Source organism: Colobus angolensis, unplaced genomic scaffold (assembly GCF_000951035.1).
Source record: "Colobus angolensis palliatus isolate OR3802 unplaced genomic scaffold, Cang.pa_1.0 Scaffold130, whole genome shotgun sequence".
Lineage (NCBI taxonomy): Eukaryota > Metazoa > Chordata > Mammalia > Primates > Cercopithecidae > Colobus > Colobus angolensis.
In genome coordinates, this window is record NW_012114253.1 from 255,346 (window position 1) to 261,518 (window position 6,173).

Consider the following 6,173-nt stretch of genomic DNA (forward strand, 5'->3'; position numbering starts at 1 on the left):
AGGAGATTCTCACGAAATGTTAAATTAACATTTCCATACATGAGGGATAAAGGCCCACGCCTAGGACAGACATCTAAGCCTCAGATCCTAGCTCCACACTTATTAGCCATATTGCTTTAACTGCTGGACCTCAGACTTCTCCTCTGTAAAATAGGTAGATTTACTATTTACCTCACATGATTGTTAGGATTCAGTGAATCATAGATGCATCAGTGCAGACTTTGGCACACAGTAAATCATCCCAACTAAATGTTCTAAAGGTTGACGATTGGGAGGTGTAGTATTTAGTCTTCACACCAAAGAGCTTCTTTTTTTTTTTTTGAGATGGAGTTTCACTCTTGTTGCCCAGGCTGGAGCGCAACGGCGCAATCAAAGCTCACAGCAACCTCCGCCTCCCGGGTTCAAGCGATTCTCTTACCTCAGCCTCCTGAGTAGCTGGCATTACAGGCATGTGCCAACATGCCCAACTAATGTTGTATTTTTAGTAGAGACGAGGTTTCTCCATGTTGGTCAGGCTGGTCTCAAATTCCCAACCTCAGGTAATCCGCCCGCCTCGGCCTTCAAAAGTGCTGGGATTACAGGCATAAGCCACTGCACCCAGCCAAGAGCTTTTTAAGATGTGCCAGAGTAGGTGGTATTACTCAAGTACATAATAGGAATTTTTTTTTTTTTTTTAGATGGAGCCTCACTCGTCACTTAAGCAGGAGTGCAGTGGTGTGATCTCTGCTCACTGCAACCTCCACCTTCCAGGTTCAAGCGATTCTCGTGCCTCAGCCTCCTGAGTAGCTGGGATTACAGGCATGCACCACAATGCCTGGCTAATTTTTGTATTTTTAGTAGAGACAGGGTTTCACCATGTTGGCCAGGCTTGTCTCGAACTCCTGACCTAAAGTGATCCACCCACCTCGGCCTCCCAAAGTGCTGGGATGACAAGTACGAGCCACTGTGCCATATAATGGGGATTTAAAGACCAATTTATTATATATACCACTCTTCCTACAGCATTCTCAGTTCAACGTTAAGCCTGAGGCCAGCGATTGGAGGGCTGAGCTACATGACCCCCTCAAATGGCCATGATGAACTCTCCTACATAATCAGTGGTTCTCAACCAGGGGCCATTTTGCACACACCCTCTCACACCCACCCCCAGGACATCTGGAAATGTCTGGAAACATTTTTAGTTGTCACATCCAGACAGGTGCTTCTGGAATCTGGCAGGTAGAGATTAGGGGTGCTGGTAAACATCTTCCAACGCACAGGGCATGCCCCCACAACGAAGAGTTATCTGGCCCAAAATGTCAATAGTGCCAAGGCTGAGGAACCCTGTACTAGGGTCACTCAATTCAAGAAACCTCAGTTGACCAGGTGTGGTGGCTCATGCCTATAATCCCAGCCCTTTGGGAGTGAGGTAGGAGGATCATTTGAGCACAGAAGTTTGAGAACAGTCTGGGCAACACAGCATGACCCTGTCTCTACAAAAAAAAAATTAAAAATTAGCTGGGTGTAGGCCAGGCGCGGCGGCTCAAGCCTGTAATCCCAGCACTTTGGGAGGCCGAGACGGGCGGATCACGAGGTCAGGAGATTGAGACCATCCTGGCTAGCACGGTGACACCCAATCTCTACTGAAAATACAAAAAATTAGCCGAGTGTAGCGGCAGGCGCCTGTAGTCCCAGCTACTCGGGAGGCAGAGGTTGCAGTGAGCCGAGATCGCGTCACTGCACTCCAGCCTGGGTGACAGAGCGAGACTCCATCTCAAAAAAAAAAGAAAAGAAAAGCCTACCTTACAGTGGCCGGGCATGGTGGTTCACACCTGTAAACTTTGGGAGGCCAAGACGGGTGTATCACAAGGTCAGAGTTCAAGACCAGTCTGGCCAACATCCCATCTCTACTAAAAATACAAAAAATTAGCTGGGTGTGGTGGTGGATGCCTGTAATCCCAGCTACTTAGGAGGCTGAGGCAGGAGAATTGCATGAACCCTGGAGGCAGAGATTGCAGTGACGTGAGATCATACCATTGCACTCCAGCCTGGGCAACAGTGTGAGACCTTGTCTCAAAAAAAGAAAAGTCCTTACCTTACAGTTACTAAAAAGCATAATTAATTCATCTTATGGTCACTATTCCCAGAACACTATATACCTTGTATCTTTGCATTCCCATGCTTTTGCCTTATGTCCAATGATCTCTTACTTCTCTTTCAAAATTCCATTAAAATGTCACTTCTACACCTTGACTGTCCTCTCTCCTCTGCTTGTAATTTTTTTTTTTTTTTTGAGACAGAGTCCTACTCTGTCGCCCAGGCTAGAATGCTGTGGTACGATCTCAGCTCACTGCAAGTTCCGCCTCCTGGGTTCACGCCATTCTCCTGCCTCAGCCTCCTGAGTAGCTGGGACTACAGGTGCCTAGCTAATTTTTTTTGTAATTTTAGTAGAGACGGGGTTTCACCGTGTTAGCCAGGATGGTCTCGATCTCCTGACCTCGTGATCCGCCCATCTCGGCCTCCCAAAGTGCTGGGATTACAGACTTGAGCCACCACGCCTGGCCTCAGCCTGTAATTTTTTAAAAAACAAAATCTTTTACCTTGGTGCTGTTTCAAAACGAGGTACCAAAAGCAAGGCTAGTTTTACTCCAACATTTCTAACAATGTATTTTTAATGCTTTTTCCTCTCTTCAAAAATGATACACTTCCTTAAAAGTGGGTTTTATATTTCCATTCTATAACAGTCGCAGAGGCACAGGAAGTACTCAACAAACCCCAGCAGAATCAGCAAGAGTTCCAGCATGCAGCTGACCACTCCCTAGACCAAAAGCTGTTTCTGAAGTGGCACCAAGTTTGTTAGAAGAGGAACAGAGTTACAAGTCCCAGAGCCAGGCCACAGAGGCAGACAGTTTCCTCTGAACTGGGTTGTGCTGGGGAGGCAGCTGCTGTTTACCCTCCCTGTCACAGACACAGCTACTGCTCTGTCTCAGCTGTCAGTCACAAAACAGGTCTCCACACACAGTAAAACAAGGATGACCTCTGTTGCAGAAAGAGCAAAACACAGTAGCGTCAGGGAGCTTTACAGTAAGTTTTCTTGCAGAAAGGCGAGCTATAGCACAAAGGTGATGGACATGGTGAAACAGCCAATCAAACAGCTCTGTGTACAGGTTACTTACCTCTTATGACCCTGTTTGACCCCTTTCTCAGTTCTGTCCAATCTAAATCTTGACTTTGAAAACAAAGGCCAGGACTTCCTATTTCACAGCGCAACAAACACCACAGCCATAGTTCTTATCACTAGCTCTCATCTACGCCTGATAATTATCTCACCTGTCTCCAATTGCTGACTACTAAGCGCTAACTGATTAATCACCACAGGACATATTTATTGAGGACCAAACTTTAATATTTCAAGGGTACCCCAAATGAGTTACTGGTGGGGTTACATAAGCTTTCATTCATGCCACCAAACCAAGATTCACGAATTCTGAAAGTTAAAGCTGATTACCTCTTTGGATACATAAAAACAATATATTAAAGCATGTCACAAAGTGCAAAAAGAGGCATCCAGATGAAAAATAGGCTCTTGGAAAAGCCCAAAGCAGCAGGCCGATTGTCCTAACGAGGACAGAGAAACTCTTTCCGTAGGAAATAAAGTTGCCTCGGCCAAAAAGAGATCCAAACATGGGTTTTGATGGATTCTTATTACAACCAGTCAAAGACAAGCTCAAAGAAAGTGGAAGTTCAGATTTCCCACAGGTGAGTTGAATCTTGCATCCAAGAGAACACTTAGGTTGACGTCTCATATGCAGGCTGAGCAAGAAGCAAGCAGCAAGACTTAGCCAGTGATTCTGATTCCAGGCTGACATCTCTGTGCTTGAGCTCTGAGCTCCTCAGGCAGGACAGCCTGGAATTGCTCCTGCACCAGCATTCCCACAATCTGCTTCTTTGTGTGAATATCAGGTCTCAACCACCGACTAGAAAGGTCCGGGAGATGCCTGAGGACATCCCTGGGGCCAGCTACATCCTCATAGCGGAACTTCCTGAACCTCTGGAGGCTTTCTAGCATGGCCTTAAAGTCTTCAACAGAGTCTTCACTGAGGCTGTCTGGCGGGAGCCCAGAAGGCTCCCGTGGAATCTGGACCTGGAAAACAGGTAGTAGGACAACTTCTGGCTGCTCGGCCCATTGTTTCATTGGGTAGTGATCTCATTTGATCATTCTGGATGTCTGTATTTCTTTGTGTCTCTGGGTACACTTCAGCCTCCATTCTGGAACACCAAGAAAAAAAACGTTTCAGACTTCTAGGCACAAAGAGAAAAGTAAGAATCAGCAAAAACAGACCACAACAGCTGTTAAACCACTCTGATCTCATGGATCTGGTCCAGACCCAGGTTCCATCAGCTTTCCAATCATAACAGTGTTTCTTAATAAAGCTACTAGAAACTCTATTTTTGTCTTCTTCTTGGTAGATCAATTAACACAATTGAGAAAACATGACAGTAGTTTAACAAAGTAAGAAATGTAGGTTCTCAAAGCCGATTGAAGAATACTGGCCTTGCTAGAGAATCGTGCATTCATTTTGCCCCTCACTATGAAGTATTTTACATTATATTGAAACAAGAATTGCATATGCACATGATTTGCTTGAGAGACGGCTTAAAACCATGGGAGTTTGCTTCCTCCAACCATTTTGGTTTTTCTTCTTTTTTGCAGACGGTGTCTTGCCCTGCCATTCAGGCTGGAGTGCGATGGCACGATCTCGGCTTACTGCAACCTCCGCCTCCCAGCTTCAAGCAATTCTCCTGCGTCAGCCTCCTGAGTGGCTGGGATTACGGGCACGTGCCACCACGCCCGGCTAAATTTTGTATTTTTAGTAGAAAGAGGCTTTTACCAGGTTGGTCAGGCTGGTCTCGAACTCCTGACCTCGTGATCCGCCCGCCTCGCACTCCCAAAGTGCTGGTATTACACGCGTGAGCCACCATGCCTGGCCCTTCCGACCATTTTTATATACCATTTGCTATGTCTACAAAGCGATTTATGAAGAGGTGCCAAAAGAGGAGAATAAGGTCAGTTCATTAATATCTAATCTACTGACTTTCTACCTCCCTAGTCTATCTCTTTCATCATGATTAAAGAATAGCAAACATTAAAAAGTACTTCAAAGGAGCAGTGCACTATGTATGATTGCACCTGTGAATAGCCACTGCACTCAGCCTGAGCAACACAGCGAGATCTCTTAAAAAAAAAAGAAAAAAAAGAAAGAAAAAGAAAAGAAAGCCAGGCGAGGCAGCTCACACCCATAATCCCAGCACTTTGGGAGGCTAAGGTGGGTGGATCACCTGAGGTCAGGAGTTCGAGACCAGACTGACCAACATGGAGAAACCCCGTCTCTACTAAAATTACAAAAATTAGCCAAGCATGGTGGTGCATGCCCTGTAATCCCAGCTACTTGGGAGGCTGAGGCAGGAGAATCGCTTGAACCCAGGAGGCGGAGGTTGCTATGAACCGAGATCGTGCCACTGCACTCCAGCCTGGACAACAAGAGCAAAACTCCATCTCAGGGGGAAAAAAAAAGGTGGATCACTTGAGCCCAGGAATTTGAGACCAGCCTGGGTAACATGGCAAAACCCTGTCTCTACAAAAAATACAAAAACAAAAAAATTATCTGGGTGTGGTGGCACAAGCCTGTAGTCCCAGCTACTAGGGAGGCTGAGGTGGGAGAACCACCTGAGCCTGGGAGGTAGAGGCTGCAGTGAGCCGTGATCACGCCACTGTGCTCCAGCCTGTGCAACAGAGTCCTTACCCCCCTCCAACAAAAAAAAAAAGAACCCAGGTTAAGATCAAGAATGAAGCACCTCTGATCAGTGTATGGGACTTGTCAAAATGCTAACAGAGTATAATTCCAACCCTTTGGATATTTGAGAGCTCCAGGATTATCAAACCAGCTACGGTAAGCAGGAGGAGGGGGGTGGCCAAATTAAATACCTGTAAAATGCCAGAAAAAAAAGCCTTTGCTTCATTTGGGCTAGGGCCCCAGTTCAAAAAAGGAGTTATTTACAGGAAAACACATAATATGTTAATTAACTTTAAAATAAGAGTTCAAATAATAGAAATGACTAAATTAATTCTGACATTAGGGTACAGCCCCATGATGCAGTTACTTTTCAAGGATCATCTTTTTTTTTTTTTTTTT

At 45.6% G+C, this 6,173-nt stretch overlaps 1 long non-coding RNA gene across 1 annotated transcript in view; it reads right to left on the reverse strand.

Moving 5' to 3' along the window:
• Positions 1-3,363: 3,363 nt before the first annotated feature.
• Positions 3,364-6,173, reverse strand: part of LOC105505979 — a 5,623-nt gene continuing 2,813 nt past the window's right edge. The window contains exon 2 of the long non-coding RNA XR_001000848.1: positions 3,364-4,281. This is a non-coding gene — a long non-coding RNA (uncharacterized LOC105505979). The remainder of the gene's footprint in view (positions 4,282-6,173) is intronic.